Consider the following 21849-nt stretch of genomic DNA (forward strand, 5'->3'; position numbering starts at 1 on the left):
AGTCCACAGATTACAGAATGCCTCCAGATGTGCATCGGAAAGTACTACTGGTCTTCCAGGGAACGATCAAAGCGTAGACTGTTTGAGACATTACTCCCATGGTAGAAAGTGCGCATGGTGACTGCTGTATTCAATCCCGATGCAATTTCTGTGCTTCATCAACACTCTGATAGTCCACAGTTTACGGAAAGCCTCCAGATGAGCATCAGGAAGTACTACTGGTCTTCCAGGGATCGATCAAAGCGTAGACTGTTAGAGACATTACTCCCATGGAGGAATGTGCGCATGGTGACTGTTGTATTCAATCCCGATGCAATTTCTGTGTTTCATCAACACTCTGATAGTCCACAGATTACAGAATGCCTCCAGATATGCATCGGAAACTACTACTGGTCTTCCAGGAAACGATCAAAGAGTAGACTGTTTGAGACATTACTCCTATGGAGGAAAGTGCGCATGGTGACTGTTGTATTCAATCCCGATGCAATTTCTGTGCTTCATCAACACTCTGATAGTCCACAGTTTACGGAAAGCCTCCAGATGAGCATCGGAAAGTACTACTGGTCTTCCAGGGAACGATCAAAGCGTAGACTGTTAGAGACATTACTCCCATGGAGGAATGTGCGCATGGTGACTGTTGTATTCAATCCCGATGCAATTTCTGTGTTTCATCAACACTCTGATAGTCCACAGATTACAGAATGCGTCCAGACGTGCATCGGAAACTACTACTGGTCTTCCAGGGAACGATCAAATCGTAGACTGTTTGTGACATTACTCCCATGGAGGAAAGTGCGCATGGTGACTGTTGTATTCAATCCCGATGCAATTTCTGTGCTTCATCAACACTCTGATAGTCCACAGTTTACGGAAGGCCTCCAGATGAGCATCAGGAAGTACTACTGGTCTTCCAGGGAACGATCAAAGCGTAGACTGTTAGAGACATTACTCCCATGGAGGAATGTGCGCATGGTGACTGTTGTATTCAATCCCGATGCAATTTCTGTTTTTCATCAACACTCTGATAGTCCACAGATTACAGAATGCCTCCAGATATGCATCGGAAAGTACTACTGGTCTTCCAGGGAACGATCAAAGCGTAGACTGTTAGAGACATTACTTCCATGGAGGAAAGTGCGCATGGTGACTGTTGTATTCAATCCCGATGCAATTTCTGTGTTTCATCAACACTCTGATAGTCCACAGAGAACAGATTGCCTCCAGATGTGCATCGGAAACTACTACTGGTCTTCCAGGAAACGGTCAAAGAGTAGACTGTTTGAGACATTACTCCAATGGAGGAAAGTGCGCATGGTGACTGTTGTATTCAATCCCGATGCAATTTCTGTGCTTCATCAACACACTGATAGTCCACAGTTTACGGAAAGCCTCCAGATGAGCATCGGAAAGTACTACTGGTCTTAGAGGGAACGATCAAAGCGTAGACTGTTAGAGACATTACTCCCATGGAGGAATGTGCGCATGGTGACTGTTGTATTCAATCCCGATGCAATTTCTGTGTTTCATCAACACTCTGATAGTCCACAGATTACAGAATGCCTCCAGATGTGCATCGGAAACTACTACTGGTCTTCCAGGGAACGATCAAATCGTAGACTGTTTGAGACATTGCTCCCATGGTAGAAAGTGCGCATGGTGACTGCTGTATTCAATCCCGATGCAATTTCTGTGTTTCATCAACACTCTGATAGTCCACACATTACAGAATGCCTCCAGATGTGCATCGGAAACTACTACTGGTCTTCCAGAGAACGATCAAAGAGTAGACTGTTTGGGACATTACTCCCATGGAAGAAAGTGCGCATGGTGACTGTTTTATTCTATCCCCATGCAATTTCTGTGCTTCATCAAAACTCTGATAGTCCACAGTTTACGGAAAGCCCTCAGATGTGCATCGGAAAGCTCAACTGGTCTTCCAGGGAACGATCAAAGTGTAGACTGTTAGAGACATTACTCCCATGGAGGTAAGTGCGCATGGTGACTGTTGTATTCAATACCGATGCAATTTCTGTGTTTCATCAACACTCTGATAGTCCACAGACTACAGAATGCCTCCAGATGTGCATCGGAAAGTACTACTGGTCTTCCAGGGAACGATCAAAGCGTAGACTGTTAGAGACATTACTCCCATGGAGGAAAGTGCGCATTGTGACTGCTGTATTCAATCACGATGCAATTTCTGTGTTTCATCAACACTCTGATAGTCCACAGATTACAGAATGCCTCCAGATGTGCATCGGAAACTACTACTGGTCTTCCAGAGAACGATCAAAGAGTAGACTGTTTGAGACATTACTCCCATGGAAGAAAGTGCGCATGGTGACTGTTTTATTCTATCCCCATGCAATTTCTGTGCTTCATCAAAACTCTGATAGTCCACAGTTTACGGAAAGCCCTCAGATGTGCATCGGAAAGCTCAACTGGTCTTCCAGGGAACGATCAAAGTGTAGACTGTTAGAGACATTACTCCCATGGAGGTAAGTGCGCATGGTGACTGATGTATTCAATCCCGATGCAATTTCTGTGTTTCATCAACACTCTGATAGTCCACAGACTACAGAATGCCTCCAGATGTGCATCGGAAACTACTACTGATCTTCCAGGGAACGATCAAAGCGTAAAGTGATTGAGACATTACTCCCATGAAGGAAAGGGAGCATGGTGACTGTTGTATTCAATCCCGATGCAATTTCTGTGTTTCATCAACACTCTGATAGTCCACAGAGAACAGATTGCCTCCAGATGTGCATCGGAAACTACTACTGGTCTTCCAGGGAACGATCAAAGAGTAGACTGTTTGAGACATTACTCCCATGAAGGAAAGGGAGCATGGCCACTGTTGTATTCAATCCCGATGCAATTTCTGTGTTTCATCAACACTCTGATAGTCCACAGATTACAGAATGCCTCCAGATATGCATCGGAAAGTACTACTGGTCTTCCAGGGAACGATCAAAGCGTAGACTGTTAGAGACATTACTCCCATGGAGGAATGTGCGCATGGTGACTGTTGTATTCAATCCCGATGCAATTTCTGTGTTTCATCAACACTCTGATAGTCCACAGATTACAGAATGCCTCCAGATGTGCATCGGAAACTACTACTGGTCTTCCAGGGAATGATCAAATCGTAGACTGTTTGAGACATTGCTCCCATGGTAGAAAGTGCGCATGGTGACTGTTGTATTCAATCCCGATACAATTTCTGTGTTTCATCAACACTCTGATAGTCCACAGATTACAGAATGCCTCCAGATGTTCATCGGAAACTACTACTGGTCTTCCAGGGAACGATCAAAGCGTAGACTGTTTGAGACATTACTGCCGTGGAGGAAAGGGAGCATGGTGACTGTTGTATTCAATCCCGATGCAATTTCTGTGTTTCATCAACACTCTGATAGTCCACAGATTACAGAATGCCTCCAGATGTGCATCGGAAAGTACTACTGGTCTTCCAGGGAACGATCAAAGCGTAGACTGTTAGAGACATTACTCCCATGGAGGAAAGTGCGCATGGTGACTGCTGTATTCAATCCCGATGCAATTTCTGTGTTTCATCAACACTCTGATAGTCCACAGATTACAGAATGCCTCCAGATGTGCATCGGAAACTACTACTGGTCTTCCAGGGAACGATCAAAGAGTAGACTGTTTGAGACATTACTCCCATGGAAGAAAGTGCGCATGGTGACTGTTTTATTCAATCCCGATGCAATTACTGTGCTTCATCAACACTCTGATAGTCCACAGTTTACGGAAAGCCCTCAGATGTGCATCGGAAAGCTCAACTGGTCTTCCAGGTAACGATCAAAGTGTAGACTGTTAGAGACATTACTCCCATGGAGGTAAGTGCGCATGGTGACTGTTGTATTCAATCCCGATGCAATTTCTGTGTTTCATCAACACTCTGATAGTCCACAGACTACAGAATGCCTCCAGATGTGCATCGGAAACTACTACTGATCTTCCAGGGAACGATCAAAGCGTAAAGTGTTTGAGACATTACTCCCATGAAGGAAAGGGAGCATGGCGACTGTTGTATTCAATCCCGATGCAATTTCTGTGTTTCATCAAGACTCTGATAGTCCACCGATTACAGAATGCCTCCAGATATGCATCGGAAAGTACTACTGGTCTTCCAGGGAACGATCAAAGCGTAGACTGTTAGAGACATTACTCCCATGGAGGAAAGTGCGCATGGTGACTGTTGTATTCAATCCCGATGCAATTTCTGTGTTTCATCAACACTCTGATAGTCCACAGAGAACAGATTGCCTCCAGATGTGCATCGGAAACTACTACTGGTCTTCCAGGGAACGATCAAAGAGTAGATTGTTTGAGACATTACTCCAATGGAGGAAAGTGCGCATGGTGACTGTTGTATTCAATCCCGATGCAATTTCTGTGCTTCATTAACACTCTGATAGTCCAAAGTTTACGGAAAGTCTCCAGATGTGCATCGGAAAGTACTACTGGTCTTCCAGGGAACGATCAAATCGTAGACTGTTTGAGACATTACTCCCATGGAAGAAAGTGCGCATGGTGACTGTTGTATTCAATCCCGATGCAATTTCTGTGTTTCATCAACACTCTGATAGTCCACAGATTACAGAATGCCTCCAGATGTTCATCGGAGACTACTACTGGTCTTCCAGGGAACGATCAAAGCGTAGACTGTTTGAGACATTACTGCTTTGGAAGAAAGTGCGCATGGTGACTGTTGTATTCAATCCCGATGCAATTTCTGTATTTCATCAACACTCTGATAGTCCACAGATTACAGTGTGCCTCCAGATATGCATCGGAAACTACTACTGGTCTCCTATCGAACGATCAAATCGTAAACTCTTTGAGACATTACTCCCATTGAGGGAAGTTCGCATGGTGACTGTTGTATTCAATCCCGATGCAATTTCTGTGTTTCATCAACACTCTGATACTCCACAGATTACAGAATGCGTCCAGATGAGCATCGGAAACTACTACTGGTCTTCCAGGGAATGATCAAATCGTAGACTGTTTGAGACATTACTCCCATGGTAGAAAGTGCGCATGGTGACTGCTGTATTCAATCCCGATGCAATTTCTGTGCTTCATCAACACTCTGATAGTCCACAGTTTACGGAAAGCCTCCAGATGAGCATCAGGAAGTACTACTGGTCTTCCAGGGAACGATGAAAGCGTAGACTGTTAGAGACATTACTCCCATGGAGGAATGTGCGCATGGTGACTGTTGTATTCAATCCCGATGCAATTTCTGTGTTTCATCAACACTCTGATAGTCCACACATTACAGAATGCCTCCAGATATGCATCGGAAACTACTACTGGTCTTCCAGGAAACGATCAAATAGTAGACTGTTTGAGACATTACTCCTATGGAGGAAAGTGCGCATGGTGACTGTTGTATTCAATCCCGATGCAATTTCTGTGCTTCATCAACACTCTGATAGTCCACAGTTTACGGAAAGCCTCCAGATGAGCATCGGAAAGTACTACTGGTCTTCCAGGGAACGATCAAAGCGTAGACTGTTAGAGACATTACTCCCATGGAGGAATGTGCGCATGGTGACTGTTGTATTCAATCCCGATGCAATTTCTGTGTTTCATCAACACTCTGATAGTCCACAGATTACAGAATGCGTCCAGACGTGCATCGGAAACTACTACTGGTCTTCCAGGGAACGATCAAATCGTAGACTGTTTGAGACATTACTCCCATGGAGGAAAGTGCGCATGGTGACTGTTGTATTCAATCCCGATGCAATTTCTGTGCTTCATCAACACTCTGATAGTCCACAGTTTACGGAAAGCCTCCAGATGTGCATCGGAAACTACTACTGGTCTTCCAGGAAACGGTCAAAGAGTAGACTGTTTGAGACATTACTCCAATGGAGGAAAGTGCGCATGGTGACTGTTGTATTCAATCCCGATGCAATTTCTGTGCTTCATCAACACACTGATAGTCCACAGTTTACGGAAAGCCTCCAGATGAGCATCGGAAAGTACTACTGGTCTTCCAGGGAACGATCAAAGCGTAGACTGTTAGAGACATTACTCCCATGGAGGAATGTGCGCATGGTGACTGTTGTATTCAATCCCGATGCAATTTCTGTGTTTCATCAACACTCTGATAGTCCACAGATTACAGAATGCCTCCAGATGTGCACCGGAAACTACTACTGGTCTTCCAGGGAACGATCAAATCGTAGACTGTTTGAGACATTGCTCCCATGGTAGAAAGTGCGCATGGTGACTACTGTATTCAATACCGATTCAATTTCTGTGTTTCATCAACACTCTGATAGTCCACAGATTACAGAATGCCTCCAGATGTTCATCAGAAACTACTACTGGTCTTCCAGGGAACGATCAAAGCGTAGACTGTTTGAGACATTACTGCCGTGGAGGAAAGGGAGCAAGGTGACTGTTGTTTTCAATCCCGATGCAATTTCTGTGTTTCATCAACACTCTGATAGTCCAAAGATTACAGAATGCCTCCAGTTGTGCATCGGAAAGTACTACTGGTCTTCCAGGGAACGATCAAAGCGTAGACTGTTAGAGACATTACTCCCATGGAGGAAAGTGCGCATTGTGACTGCTGTATTCAATCACGATGCAATTTCTGTGTTTCATCAACACTCTGATAGTCCACAGATTACAGAATGCCTCCAGATGTGCATCGGAAACTACTACTGGTCTTCCAGAGAACGATCAAAGAGTAGACTGTTTGATACATTACTCCCATGGAAGAAAGTGCGCAAGGTGACTGTTTTATTCTATCCCCATGCAATTTCTGTGCTTCATCAAAACTCTGATAGTCCACAGTTTACGGAAAGCCCTCAGATGTGCATCGGAAAGCTCAACTGGTCTTCCAGGGAACGATCAAAGTGTAGACTGTTAGAGACATTACTCCCATGGAGGTAAGTGCGCATGGTGACTGCTGTATTCAATCCCGTTGCAATTTCTGTGTTTCATCAACACTCTGATAGTCCACAGACTACAGAATGCCTCCAGATGTGCATCGGAAACTACTACTGATCTTCCAGGGAACGATCAAAGCGTAAAGTGTTTGAGACATTACTCCCATGAAGGAAAGGGAGCATGGCGACTGTTGTATTCAATCCCGATGCAATTTCTGTGTTTCATCAACACTCTGATAGTCCACCGATTACAGAATGCCTCCAGATATGCATCGGAAAGTACTACTGGTCTTCCAGGGAACGATCAAAGCGTAGACTGTTAGAGACATTACTCCAATGGAGGAAAGTGCGCATGGTGACTGTTGTATTCAATCCCGATGCAATTTCTGTGTTTCATCAACACTCTGATAGTCCACAGAGAAGAGATTGCCTCCAGATGTGCATCGGAAACTACTACTAGTCTTCCAGGGAACGATCAAAGAGTAGACTGTTTGAGACATTACTCCAATGGAGGAAAGTGCGCATGGTGACTGTTGTATTCAATCCCGATGCAATTTCTGTGCTTCATCAACACTCAGATAGTCCACAGTTTACGGAAAGCCTCCAGATGAGCATCGGAAAGTACTACTGGTCTTCCAGGGAACGATCAAAGCGTAGATTGTTTGAGACATTACTGCCGTGGAGGAAAGTGCGCATGGTGACTGTTGTATTCAATCCCGATGAAATTTCTGTGTTTCATCGACACTCTGATAGTCCACAGATTACAGAATGCCTCCAGATGTGCATAGGAAACTACTACTGGTCTTCCATCGAACGATCAAAGCGTAAACTCTTTGAGACATTACTCCCATGGAGGTAAGTGCGCATGGTGACTGTTGTATTCAATCCCGATGCAATTTTTGTGTTTCATCAGCACTCTGATAGTCCACAGATTACACAATGCTTCCAGATGTGCATCGGAAACTACTACTGGTCTTCCAGGGAACGATCAAAGCGTAGATAGTTTGAGACATTGCTCCCATGGTGGAGAGTGCGCATGGTGACTGTTGTATTCATTCCCGATGCAATTTTTGTGTTTCATCAGCACTCTGATAGTCCACAGATTACACAATGCTTCCAGATGTGCATCGGAAACTACTACCGGTCTTCCAGGGAACGATCAAAGCGTAGACAGTTTGAGACATTGCTCCCATGGTAGAAAGTGCGCATGGTGACTGTTGTATTCAACCCCGATGCAATTTCTGTGTTTCATCAACACTCTGATAGTCCACAGATTACAGAATGCGTCCAGACGTGCATCGGAAACTACTACTGGTCTTCCAGGGAACGATCAAATCGTAGACTGTTTGAGACATTACTCCCATGGAGGAAAGTGCGCAAGGTGACTGTTGTATTCAATCCCGATGCAATTTCTGTGCTTCATCAACACTCTGATAGTCCACAGTTTACGGAAAGCCTCCAGATGAGCATCAGGAAGTACTACTGGTCTTCCAGGGAACGATCAAAGCGTAGAGTGTTAGAGACATTACTCCCATGGAGGAATGTGCGCATGGTGACTGTTGTATTCTATCCCGATGCAATTTCTGTGTTTCATCAACACCCTGATAGTCCACGGATTACAGAATGCCTCCAGATATGCATCGGAAAGTACTACTGGCCTTCCAGGGAACGATCAAAGCGTAGACTGTTAGAGACATTACTCCCATGGAGGAAAGTGCGCATGGTGACTGTTGTATTCAATCCCGATGCAATTTATGTGTTTCATCAACACTCTGATAGTCCACAGAGAACAGATTGCCTCCAGATGTGCATCGGAAACTACTACTGGTCTTCCAGGAAACGGTCAAAGAGTAGACTGTTTGAGACATTACTCCAATGGAGGAAAGTGCGCATGGTGACTGTTGTATTCAATCCCGATGCAATTTCTGTGCTTCATCAAAACACTGATAGTCCACAGTTTACGGAAAGCCTCCAGATGAGCATCGGAAAGTACTACTGGTCTTCCAGGGAACGATCAAAGCGTAGACTGTTAGAGACATTACTCCCATGGAGGAATGTGCGCATGGTGACTGTTGTATTCAATCCCGATGCAATTTCTGTGTTTCATCAACACTCTGATAGTCCACAGATTACAGAATGCCTCCAGATGTGCATCGGAAACTACTACTGGTCTTCCAGGGAACGATCAAATCGTAGACTGTTTGAGACATTGCTCCCATGGAAGAAAGTGCGCATGGTGACTGCTGTATTCAATCCCGATGCAATTTCTGTGTTTCATCAACACTCTGATAGTCCACAGATTACAGAATGCCTCCAGATGTTCATCGGAAACTACTACTGGTCTTCCAGGGAACGATCAAAGCGTAGACTGTTTGAGACATTACTGCCGTGGAGGAAAGGGAGCAAGGTGACTGTTGTATTCAATCCCGATGCAATTTCTGTGTTTCATCAACACTCTGATAGTCCACAGATTACAGAATGCCTCCAGATGTGCATCGGAAAGTACTACTGGTCTTCCAGGGAACGATCAAAGCGTAGACTGTTAGAGACATTACTCCCATGGAGGAAAGTGCGCATTGTGACTGCTGTATTCAATCACGATGCAATTTCTGTGTTTCATCAACACTCTGATAGTCCACAGATTACAGAATGCCTCCAGATGTGCATCGGAAACTACTACTGGTCTTCCAGGGAACGATCAAAGAGTAGACTGTTTGAGACATTACTCCCATGGAAGAAAGTGCGCATGGTGACTGTTTTATTCTATCCCCATGCAATTTCTGTGCTTCATCAAAACTCTGATAGTCCACAGTTTACGGAAAGCCCTCAGATGTGCATCGGAAAGCTCAACTGGTCTTCCAGGGAACGATCAAAGTGAAGACTGTTAGAGACATTACTCCCATGGAGGTAAGTGCGCATGGTGACTGTTGTATTCAATCCCGATGCAATTTCTGTGTTTCATCAACACTCTGATAGTCCACAGACTACAGATTGCCTCCAGATGTGCATTGGAAACTACTACTGATCTTCCAGGGAACGATCAAAGCGTAAAGTGTTTGAGACATTACTCACATGAAGGAAAGGGAGCATGGCGACTGTTGTATTCAATCCCGATGCAATTTCTGTGTTTCATCAACACTCTGATATTCCACCGATTACAGAATGCCTCCAGATATGCATCGGAAAGTACTACTGGTCTTCCAGGGAACGATCAAAACGTAGACTGTTAGAGACATTACTCCCATGGAGGAAAGTGCGCATGGTGACAGTTGTATTCAATCCCGATGCAATTTCTGTGTTTCATCAACACTCTGATAGTCCACAGAGAACAGATTGCCTCCAGATGTGCATCGGAAACTACTACTGGTCTTCCAGGGAACGATCAAAGAGTAGACTGTTTGAGACATTACTCCAATGGAGGAAAGTGCGCATGGTGACTGTTGTATTCAATCCCGATGCAATTTCTGTGCTTCATCAACACTCTGATAGTCCACAGTTTACGGAAAGCCTCCAGATGAGCATCGGAAAGTACTACTGGTCTTCCAGGGAACGATCAAAGCGTAGATTGCTTGAGACATTACTGCCGTGGAGGAAAGTGCGCATGGTGACTGTTGTATTCAATCCCGATGAAATTTCTGTGTTTCATCGACACTCTGATAGTCCACAGATTACAGAATGCCTCCAGATGTGTATAGGAAACTACTACTGGTCTTCCATCGAACGATCAAAGCGTAAACTCTTTGAGACATTACTCCCATTGAGGGAAGTGCGCATGGTGGCTGTTGTATTCAACCCCGATGCAATTTCTGTGTTTCATCAACACTCTGATAGTCCACCGATTACAGAATGCCTCCAGATATGCATCGGAAAGTACTACTGGTCTTCCAGGGAACGATCAAAGCGTAGACTGTTTGAGACATTACTCCCTTGGAAGAAAGTGCGCATGGTGACTGTTTTATTCTATCCCCATGCAATTTCTGTGCTTCATCAACACTCAGATAGTCCACAGTTTACGGAAAGCCCTCAGATGTGCATCGGAAAGCTCAACTGGTCTTCCAGGGAACGATCAAAGTGTAGACTGTTAGAGACATTACTCCCATGGAGGTAAGTGCGCATGGTGACTGTTGTATTCAATCCCGATGCAATGTCTGTGTTTCATCAACACTCTGATAGTCCACAGACTACAGAATGCCTCCAGATGTGCATCGGAAACTACTACTGATCTTCCAGGGAACGATCAAAGCGTAAAGTGTTTGAGACATTACTCCCATGAAGGAAAGGGAGCATGGCGACTGTTGTATTCAATCCCGATGCAATTTCTGTGTTTCATCAACACTCTGATAGTCCACAGATTACAGAATGCCTCCAGATATGCATCGGAAAGTACTACTGGTCTTCCAGGCAACGATCAAGTCGTAGACTGCTTGAGACATTACTCCCATGGAAGAAAGTGCGCATGGTGACTGTTGTATTCAATCCCGATGCAATTTGTGTATTTCATCAACACTCTGATAGTCCACAGATTACAGAATGCCTCCAGATGTTCATCGGAAACTACTACTGTTCTTCCAGGGAACGATCAAAGCGTAGAGTGTTTGAGACATTACTCCCATGAAGGAAAGGGAGGATGGCCACTGTTGTATTCAATCCCGATGCAATTTCTGTGTTTCATCAACACTCTGATAGTCCACAGATAACAGAATGCCTCCAGATATGCATCGGAAAGTACTACTGGTCTTTCAGGGAACGATCAAAGCGTAGACTGTTTGAGACATTACTCCCATGGTGGAGAGTGCGCATGGTGACTGTTGTATTCATTCCCGATGCAATTTTTGTGTTTCATCAGCACTCTGATAGTCCACAGATTACACAATGCTTCCAGATGTGCATCGGAAACTACTACTGGTCTTCCAGGGAACGATCAAATCGTAGACTGTTTGAGACATTGCTCCCATGGTAGAAAGTGCGCATGGTGACTGTTGTATTCAACCCCGATGCAATTTCTGTGTTTCATCAACACTCTGATAGTCCACAGATTACAGAATGCGTCCAGATGTGCGTCGGAAACTACTACTGGTCTTCCAGGGAACGATCAAATCGTAGACTGCTTGAGACATTACTCCCATGGAAAAAAGTGCGCATGGTGACTGTTGTTTTCAATCCCGATGCAATTTCTGTGTTTCATCAACACTCTGATAGTCCACAGATTACAGAATGCCTCCAGATGTTCATCGGAAACTACTACTGTTCTTCCAGGGAACGATCAAAGCGTATAGTGTTTGAGACATTACTCCCATGAAGGAAAGGGAGCATGGCCACTGTTGTATTCAATCCCGATGCAATTTCTGTGTTTCATCAACACTCTGATAGTCCACAGATTACACAATGCTTCCAGATGTGCATCGGAAACTACTACCGGTCTTCCAGAGAACGATCAAAGCGTAGACAGTTTGAGACATTGCTCCCATGGTAGAAAGTGCGCATGGTGACTGTTGTATTCAACCCCGATGCAATTTCTGTGTTTCATCAACACTCTGATAGTCCACAGATTACAGAATGCGTCCAGACGTGCATCGGAAACTACTACTGGTCTTCCAGGGAACGATCAAATCGTAGACTGTTTGAGACATTACTCCCATGGAGGAAAGTGCGCAAGGTGACTGTTGTATTCAATCCCGATGCAATTTCTGTGCTTCATCAACACTCTGATAGTCCACAGTTTACGGAAAGCCTCCAGATGAGCATCAGGAAGTACTACTGGTCTTCCAGGGAACGATCAAAGCGTAGAGTGTTAGAGACATTACTCCCATGGAGGAATGTGCGCATGGTGACTGTTGTATTCTATCCCGATGCAATTTCTGTGTTTCATCAACACCCTGATAGTCCACGGATTACAGAATGCCTCCAGATATGCATCGGAAAGTACTACTGGCCTTCCAGGGAACGATCAAAGCGTAGACTGTTAGAGACATTACTCCCATGGAGGAAAGTGCGCATGGTGACTGTTGTATTCAATCCCGATGCAATTTATGTGTTTCATCAACACTCTGATAGTCCACAGAGAACAGATTGCCTCCAGATGTGCATCGGAAACTACTACTGGTCTTCCAGGAAACGGTCAAAGAGTAGACTGTTTGAGACATTACTCCAATGGAGGAAAGTGCGCATGGTGACTGTTGTATTCAATCCCGATGCAATTTCTGTGCTTCATCAAAACACTGATAGTCCACAGTTTACGGAAAGCCTCCAGATGAGCATCGGAAAGTACTACTGGTCTTCCAGGGAACGATCAAAGCGTAGACTGTTAGAGACATTACTCCCATGGAGGAATGTGCGCATGGTGACTGTTGTATTCAATCCCGATGCAATTTCTGTGTTTCATCAACACTCTGATAGTCCACAGATTACAGAATGCCTCCAGATGTGCATCGGAAACTACTACTGGTCTTCCAGGGAACGATCAAATCGTAGACTGTTTGAGACATTGCTCCCATGGAAGAAAGTGCGCATGGTGACTGCTGTATTCAATCCCGATGCAATTTCTGTGTTTCATCAACACTCTGATAGTCCACAGATTACAGAATGCCTCCAGATGTTCATCGGAAACTACTACTGGTCTTCCAGGGAACGATCAAAGCGTAGACTGTTTGAGACATTACTGCCGTGGAGGAAAGGGAGCAAGGTGACTGTTGTATTCAATCCCGATGCAATTTCTGTGTTTCATCAACACTCTGATAGTCCACAGATTACAGAATGCCTCCAGATGTGCATCGGAAAGTACTACTGGTCTTCCAGGGAACGATCAAAGCGTAGACTGTTAGAGACATTACTCCCATGGAGGAAAGTGCGCATTGTGACTGCTGTATTCAATCACGATGCAATTTCTGTGTTTCATCAACACTCTGATAGTCCACAGATTACAGAATGCCTCCAGATGTGCATCGGAAACTACTACTGGTCTTCCAGGGAACGATCAAAGAGTAGACTGTTTGAGACATTACTCCCATGGAAGAAAGTGCGCATGGTGACTGTTTTATTCTATCCCCATGCAATTTCTGTGCTTCATCAAAACTCTGATAGTCCACAGTTTACGGAAAGCCCTCAGATGTGCATCGGAAAGCTCAACTGGTCTTCCAGGGAACGATCAAAGTGAAGACTGTTAGAGACATTACTCCCATGGAGGTAAGTGCGCATGGTGACTGTTGTATTCAATCCCGATGCAATTTCTGTGTTTCATCAACACTCTGATAGTCCACAGACTACAGATTGCCTCCAGATGTGCATTGGAAACTACTACTGATCTTCCAGGGAACGATCAAAGCGTAAAGTGTTTGAGACATTACTCACATGAAGGAAAGGGAGCATGGCGACTGTTGTATTCAATCCCGATGCAATTTCTGTGTTTCATCAACACTCTGATATTCCACCGATTACAGAATGCCTCCAGATATGCATCGGAAAGTACTACTGGTCTTCCAGGGAACGATCAAAACGTAGACTGTTAGAGACATTACTCCCATGGAGGAAAGTGCGCATGGTGACAGTTGTATTCAATCCCGATGCAATTTCTGTGTTTCATCAACACTCTGATAGTCCACAGAGAACAGATTGCCTCCAGATGTGCATCGGAAACTACTACTGGTCTTCCAGGGAACGATCAAAGAGTAGACTGTTTGAGACATTACTCCAATGGAGGAAAGAGCGCATGGTGACTGTTGTATTCAATCCCGATGCAATTTCTGTGCTTCATCAACACTCTGATAGTCCACAGTTTACGGAAAGCCTCCAGATGAGCATCGGAAAGTACTACTGGTCTTCCAGGGAACGATCAAAGCGTAGATTGCTTGAGACATTACTGCCGTGGAGGAAAGTGCGCATGGTGACTGTTGTATTCAATCCCGATGAAATTTCTGTGTTTCATCGACACTCTGATAGTCCACAGATTACAGAATGCCTCCAGATGTGTATAGGAAACTACTACTGGTCTTCCATCGAACGATCAAAGCGTAAACTCTTTGAGACATTACTCCCATTGAGGGAAGTGCGCATGGTGGCTGTTGTATTCAACCCCGATGCAATTTCTGTGTTTCATCAACACTCTGATAGTCCACCGATTACAGAATGCCTCCAGATATGCATCGGAAAGTACTACTGGTCTTCCAGGGAACGATCAAAGCGTAGACTGTTTGAGACATTACTCCCTTGGAAGAAAGTGCGCATGGTGACTGTTTTATTCTATCCCCATGCAATTTCTGTGCTTCATCAACACTCAGATAGTCCACAGTTTACGGAAAGCCCTCAGATGTGCATCGGAAAGCTCAACTGGTCTTCCAGGGAACGATCAAAGTGTAGACTGTTAGAGACATTACTCCCATGGAGGTAAGTGCGCATGGTGACTGTTGTATTCAATCCCGATGCAATGTCTGTGTTTCATCAACACTCTGATAGTCCACAGACTACAGAATGCCTCCAGATGTGCATCGGAAACTACTACTGATCTTCCAGGGAACGATCAAAGCGTAAAGTGTTTGAGACATTACTCCCATGAAGGAAAGGGAGCATGGCGACTGTTGTATTCAATCCCGATGCAACTTCTGTGTTTCATCAACACTCTGATAGTCCACAGATTACAGAATGCCTCCAGATATGCATCGGAAAGTACTACTGGTCTTCCAGGCAACGATCAAGTCGTAGACTGCTTGAGACATTACTCCCATGGAAGAAAGTGCGCATGGTGACTGTTGTATTCAATCCCGATGCAATTTGTGTATTTCATCAACACTCTGATAGTCCACAGATTACAGAATGCCTCCAGATGTTCATCGGAAACTACTACTGTTCTTCCAGGGAACGATCAAAGCGTAGAGTGTTTGAGACATTACTCCCATGAAGGAAAGGGAGGATGGCCACTGTTGTATTCAATCCCGATGCAATTTCTGTGTTTCATCAACACTCTGATAGTCCACAGATAACAGAATGCCTCCAGATATGCATCGGAAAGTACTACTGGTCTTTCAGGGAACGATCAAAGCGTAGACTGTTTGAGACATTACTCCCATGGTGGAGAGTGCGCATGGTGACTGTTGTATTCATTCCCGATGCAATTTTTGTGTTTCATCAGCACTCTGATAGTCCACAGATTACACAATGCTTCCAGATGTGCATCGGAAACTACTACTGGTCTTCCAGGGAACGATCAAATCGTAGACTGTTTGAGACATTGCTCCCATGGTAGAAAGTGCGCATGGTGACTGTTGTATTCAACCCCGATGCAATTTCTGTGTTTCATCAACACTCTGATAGTCCACAGATTACAGAATGCGTCCAGATGTGCGTCGGAAACTACTACTGGTCTTCCAGGGAACGATCAAATCGTAGACTGCTTGAGACATTACTCCCATGGAAAAAAGTGCGCATGGTGACTGTTGTTTTCAATCCCGATGCAATTTCTGTGTTTCATCAACACTCTGATAGTCCACAGATTACAGAATGCCTCCAGATGTTCATCGGAAACTACTACTGTTCTTCCAGGGAACGATCAAAGCGTATAGTGTTTGAGACATTACTCCCATGAAGGAAAGGGAGCATGGCCACTGTTGTATTCAATCCCGATGCAATTTCTGTGTTTCATCAACACTCTGATAGTCCACAGATTACAGAATGCCTCCAGATATGCATCGGAAAGTACTACTGGTCTTCCAGGGAACGATCAAAGCGTAGACTGTTAGAGACATTACTCGCATGGAGGAATGTGCGCATGGTGACTGTCGTATTCAATCCCGATGCAATTTCTGTGTTTCATCAACACTCTGATAGTCCACAGATTACAGAATGCCTCCAGATGTGCATCGGAAACTACTACTGGTCCTCCAGGAAACGATCAAATCGTAGACTGTTTGAGACATTGCTCCCATGGTAGAAAGTGCGCATGGTGACTGTTGTATTCAATCCCGATGCAATTTCTGTGCTTCATCGACACTCTGATAGTCCACAGTTTACGGAAAGCCTCCAGATGAGCATCGGAAAGTACTACTGGTCTTCCAGGGAACGATCAAAGCGTAGACTGTTAGAGACATTACTCCCATGGAGGAATGTGCGCATGGTGAATGTTGTATTCAATCCCGATGCAATTTCTGTGTTTCATCAACACTCTGATAGTCCACAGATTACAGAATGCATCCAGACGTGCATCGGAAACTACTACTGGTCTTCCAGGGAACGATCAAATCGTAGACTGTTTGAGACATTACTCCCATGTAGGAAAGTGCGCATGGTGACTGTTGTATTCAATCCCGATGCAATTTCTGTGCATCATCAACACTCTGATAGTCCACAGTTTACGGAGAGCCTCAAGATGAGCATCAGGAAGTATTACTGGTCTTCCAGGGAACGATCAAAGCGTAGACTGTTAGAGACATTACTCCCATGGAGGAATGTGCGCATGGTGACTGTTGTATTCAATCCCGATGCAATTTCTGTGTTTCATCAACACTCTGATAGTCCACAGATTACAGAATGCCTCCAGATATGCATCGGAAAGTACTACTGGTCTTCCAGGGAACGATCAAAGCGTAGACTGTTAGAGACATTACTCCCATGGAGGAAAGTGCGCATGGTGACTGTTGTATTCAATCCCGATGCAATTTCTGTGTTTCATCAACACTCTGATAGTCCACAGAGAACAGATTGCCTCCAGATGTGCATCGGAAACTACTACTGGTCTTCCAGGGAACGATCAAAGCGTAGACTGTTTGAGACATTACTGCCGTGGAGGAAAGGGAGCAAGGTGACTGTTGTATTCAATCCCGATGCAATTTCTGTGTTTCATCAACACTCTGATAGTCCACAGATTACAGAATGCCTCCAGATGTGCATCGGAAACTACTACTGGTCCTCCAGGAAACGATCAAATCGTAGACTGTTTGAGACATTGCTCCCATGGTAGAAAGTGCGCATGGTGACTACTGTATTCAATACCGATTCAATTTCTGTGTTTCATCAACACACTGATAGTCCACAGATTACAGAATGCCTCCAGATGTTCATCAGAAACTACTACTGGTCTTCCAGGGAACGATCAAAGCGTAGACTGTTTGAGACATTACTGCCGTGGAGGAAAGTGCGCATTGTGACTGCTGTATTCAATCACGATGCAATTTCTGTGTTTCATCAACACTCTGATAGTCCACAGATTACAGAATGCCTCCAGATGTGCATCGGAAACTACTACTGGTCTTCCAGAGAACGATCAAAGAGTAGACTGTTTGATACATTACTCCCATGGAAGAAAGTGCGCAAGGTGACTGTTTTATTCTATCCCCATGCAATTTCTGTGCTTCATCAAAACTCTGATAGTCCACAGTTTACGGAAAGCCCTCAGATGTGCATCGGAAAGCTCAACTGGTCTTCCAGGGAACGATCAAAGTGTAGACTGTTAGAGACATTACTCCCATGGAGGTAAGTGCGCATGGTGACTGCTGTATTCAATCCCGTTGCAATTTCTGTGTTTCATCAACACTCTGATAGTCCACAGACTACAGAATGCCTCCAGATGTGCATCGGAAACTACTACTGATCTTCCAGGGAACGATCAAAGCGTAAAGTGTTTGAGACATTACTCCCATGAAGGAAAGGGAGCATGGCGACTGTTGTATTCAATCCCGATGCAATTTCTGTGTTTCATCAACACTCTGATAGTCCACCGATTACAGAATGCCTCCAGATATGCATCGGAAAGTACTACTGGTCTTCCAGGGAACGATCAAAGCGTAGACTGTTAGAGACATTACTCCAATGGAGGAAAGTGCGCATGGTGACTGTTGTATTCAATCCCGATGCAATTTCTGTGTTTCATCAACACTCTGATAGTCCACAGAGAAGAGATTGCCTCCAGATGTGCATCGGAAACTACTACTAGTCTTCCAGGGAACGATCAAAGAGTAGACTGTTTGAGACATTACTCCAATGGAGGAAAGTGCGCATGGTGACTGTTGTATTCAATCCCGATGCAATTTCTGTGCTTCATCAACACTCAGATAGTCCACAGTTTACGGAAAGCCTCCAGATGAGCATCGGAAAGTACTACTGGTCTTCCAGGGAACGATCAAAGCGTAGATTGTTTGAGACATTACTGCCGTGGAGGAAAGTGCGCATGGTGACTGTTGTATTCAATCCCGATGAAATTTCTGTGTTTCATCGACACTCTGATAGTCCACAGATTACAGAATGCCTCCAGATGTGCATAGGAAACTACTACTGGTCTTCCATCGAACGATCAAAGCGTAAACTCTTTGAGACATTACTCCCATGGAGGTAAGTGCGCATGGTGACTGTTGTATTCAATCCCGATGCAATTTTTGTGTTTCATCAGCACTCTGATAGTCCACAGATTACACAATGCTTCCAGATGTGCATCGGAAACTACTACTGGTCTTCCAGGGAACGATCAAAGCGTAGATAGTTTGAGACATTGCTCCCATGGTGGAGAGTGCGCATGGTGACTGTTGTATTCATTCCCGATGCAATTTTTGTGTTTCATCAGCACTCTGATAGTCCACAGATTACACAATGCTTCCAGATGTGCATCGGAAACTACTACCGGTCTTCCAGGGAACGATCAAAGCGTAGACAGTTTGAGACATTGCTCCCATGGTAGAAAGTGCGCATGGTGACTGTTGTATTCAACCCCGATGCAATTTCTGTGTTTCATCAACACTCTGATAGTCCACAGATTACAGAATGCGTCCAGACGTGCATCGGAAACTACTACTGGTCTTCCAGGGAACGATCAAATCGTAGACTGTTTGAGACATTACTCCCATGGAGGAAAGTGTGCAAGGTGACTGTTGTATTCAATCCCGATGCAATTTCTGTGCTTCATCAACACTCTGATAGTCCACAGTTTACGGAAAGCCTCCAGATGAGCATCAGGAAGTACTACTGGTCTTCCAGGGAACGATCAAAGCGTAGAGTGTTAGAGACATTACTCCCATGGAGGAATGTGCGCATGGTGACTGTTGTATTCTATCCCGATGCAATTTCTGTGTTTCATCAACACCCTGATAGTCCACGGATTACAGAATGCCTCCAGATATGCATCGGAAAGTACTACTGGCCTTCCAGGGAACGATCAAAGCGTAGACTGTTAGAGACATTACTCCCATGGAGGAAAGTGCGCATGGTGACTGTTGTATTCAATCCCGATGCAATTTATGTGTTTCATCAACACTCTGATAGTCCACAGAGAACAGATTGCCTCCAGATGTGCATCGGAAACTACTACTGGTCTTCCAGGAAACGGTCAAAGAGTAGACTGTTTGAGACATTACTCCAATGGAGGAAAGTGCGCATGGTGACTGTTGTATTCAATCCCGATGCAATTTCTGTGCTTCATCAAAACACTGATAGTCCACAGTTTACGGAAAGCCTCCAGATGAGCATCGGAAAGTACTACTGGTCTTCCAGGGAACGATCAAAGCGTAGACTGTTAGAGACATTACTCCCATGGAGGAATGTGCGCATGGTGACTGTTGTATTCAATCCCGATGCAATTTCTGTGTTTCATCAACACTCTGATAGTCCACAGATTACAGAATGCCTCCAGATGTGCATCGGAAACTACTACTGGTCTTCCAGGGAACGATCAAATCGTAGACTGTTTGAGACATTGCTCCCATGGAAGAAAGTGCGCATGGTGACTGCTGTATTCAATCCCGATGCAATTTCTGTGTTTCATCAACACTCTGATAGTCCACAGATTACAGAATGCCTCCAGATGTTCATCGGAAACTACTACTGGTCTTCCAGGGAACGATCAAAGCGTAGACTGTTTGAGACATTACTGCCGTGGAGGAAAGGGAGCAAGGTGACTGTTGTATTCAATCCCGATGCAATTTCTGTGTTTCATCAACACTCTGATAGTCCACAGATTACAGAATGCCTCCAGATGTGCATCGGAAAGTACTACTGGTCTTCCAGGGAACGATCAAAGCGTAGACTGTTAGAGACATTACTCCCATGGAGGAAAGTGCGCATTGTGACTGCTGTATTCAATCACGATGCAATTTCTGTGTTTCATCAACACTCTGATAGTCCACAGATTACAGAATGCCTCCAGATGTGCATCGGAAACTACTACTGGTCTTCCAGGGAACGATCAAAGAGTAGACTGTTTGAGACATTACTCCCATGGAAGAAAGTGCGCATGGTGACTGTTTTATTCTATCCCCATGCAATTTCTGTGCTTCATCAAAACTCTGATAGTCCACAGTTTACGGAAAGCCCTCAGATGTGCATCGGAAAGCTCAACTGGTCTTCCAGGGAACGATCAAAGTGAAGACTGTTAGAGACATTACTCCCATGGAGGTAAGTGCGCATGGTGACTGTTGTATTCAATCCCGATGCAATTTCTGTGTTTCATCAACACTCTGATAGTCCACAGACTACAGATTGCCTCCAGATGTGCATTGGAAACTACTACTGATCTTCCAGGGAACGATCAAAGCGTAAAGTGTTTGAGACATTACTCACATGAAGGAAAGGGAGCATGGCGACTGTTGTATTCAATCCCGATGCAATTTCTGTGTTTCATCAACACTCTGATATTCCACCGATTACAGAATGCCTCCAGATATGCATCGGAAAGTACTACTGGTCTTCCAGGGAACGATCAAAACGTAGACTGTTAGAGACATTACTCCCATGGAGGAAAGTGCGCATGGTGACAGTTGTATTCAATCCCGATGCAATTTCTGTGTTTCATCAACACTCTGATAGTCCACAGAGAACAGATTGCCTCCAGATGTGCATCGGAAACTACTACTGGTCTTCCAGGGAACGATCAAAGAGTAGACTGTTTGAGACATTACTCCAATGGAGGAAAGTGCGCATGGTGACTGTTGTATTC

The sequence above is a fragment of the Schistocerca gregaria genome, unplaced genomic scaffold (assembly GCF_023897955.1).
Source record: "Schistocerca gregaria isolate iqSchGreg1 unplaced genomic scaffold, iqSchGreg1.2 ptg000077l, whole genome shotgun sequence".
Classification (NCBI taxonomy): domain Eukaryota; kingdom Metazoa; phylum Arthropoda; class Insecta; order Orthoptera; family Acrididae; genus Schistocerca; species Schistocerca gregaria.